This window comes from Lepidothrix coronata, unplaced genomic scaffold, assembly GCF_001604755.1.
Source record: "Lepidothrix coronata isolate B3197 unplaced genomic scaffold, Lepidothrix_coronata-1.0 Scaffold159, whole genome shotgun sequence".
NCBI lineage: Eukaryota > Metazoa > Chordata > Aves > Passeriformes > Pipridae > Lepidothrix > Lepidothrix coronata.
Genome location: NW_016690339.1, coordinates 852,931 through 854,361, shown reverse-complemented (window position 1 = coordinate 854,361; position 1,431 = coordinate 852,931).

Sequence of the window (1,431 nt, the reverse complement as noted above, 5' to 3'; positions counted from 1 at the left end):
TGTGGTAGGAACACGCTCTGCAAGTGCTGTGGACTTCTCTTTCTTCCTTGTAGCAGGAAGGAAGATGAAACAGTGCGCAGAAACTAGAAGTCTTATGGTCTGTCCTTGGCTTCAGCTGGTCAAAACCACCACTCCTATTGTATGACTGTCACACAGCATTTGCAGCCACAATTAGGAGCTTCTCTGTGATGTACCCCAGAGTCCTTGTGGAAACGAGTGTATAATTGGGGTGGAAACTGTCTGAAGTCTCCTGGAAGCTGATGATTATAAAATCTACCTTTGCTTTAGAAAAAATGGAAAAAACCTGAAAAGACAGAGACTGATGGCCATGACATAGTCCATTCAAGGCCACCTGGGACATGAGCTGTATCACTGCAAGGGTTTCAAAAGGATATAAAAGCAAGCAATAGGGTATGTCTGGGTGTGAGCTGGATAAAACTGTGTGTAGGCAGTGCAGCTGGGATACCACAAAAACAGGCTGAGACCACTCGAGAAAGCCAAGAATGGTCAAATAAGCTTCAGTAATGGGGCCCTAAGAGGAGAAAGAAAATAACAAGAAAAAAGGTCATGCTTTTTCGGTGAAGTGCTGGCTGACAAATAAAAGACTTGGAATAAAGAGCAAAGAAATTCCTTCTTGCTGTTTGATGATTGTATTAAGAGAAATACATTTTAATGCCCATTTTCAGTAAATAAACAGGGTTTCTGCCCTGTTTATGCACAATTCAATCTTCAGTTTCCTCAACAAAAACAATCTAAACATTAGCTGAGGACTCTGGCCCAAAGGGGTAATAGTAGTCTCTAATGGGAGTAAATAGAGGGTAGGCAGCACTCTTTCAACCCACTCTTTGAAGAGTCAACTGAATACAGCCTTTAAGAAAGGTACAGGTACACAAATATTTACCTGTTAGGTTTCTATTCATGATAGGCTCAACACTATTGTATTCAGTTGTTGCTTTCAGTCCTCCATAGATCTGTGTCCTGATGTGTGACCTACATTTGCAAGCAATAATTAGAGATTCACTGGGCATTTTGAATGAGGGGCAATGGCAAGTTATGTGTTCTGCAAAGGCAAAGTCCTGTGTATTGTCTCCAGCACCGGGGGCAGCTCAGAATTTGGGTCCAGATCAGCCCAGGACTCCTGTTACCCTGTGGTAATGCTAATGAAGGATCAGGGCCTTGTTACAGTACTTGATGGATAGTAAGTGTCATCTTCTGGAAACGCCTGTTGACAGAGCTGCCTTTCTCATTTATCTGCCCTGTAATCAAGATACAACTGGGAAAGGTTTTAATAACTGTCACTTTCACATTGTGCCTGTCATGTAGTTTGACTGTGGTAAACTGTTTTACAGGATTAATTCAATATAATCTTAGATTTGCAGTTTTGTGAGATTACCAGAAATGGTATAATTTTTCAACTGAAGTGGGCAGATG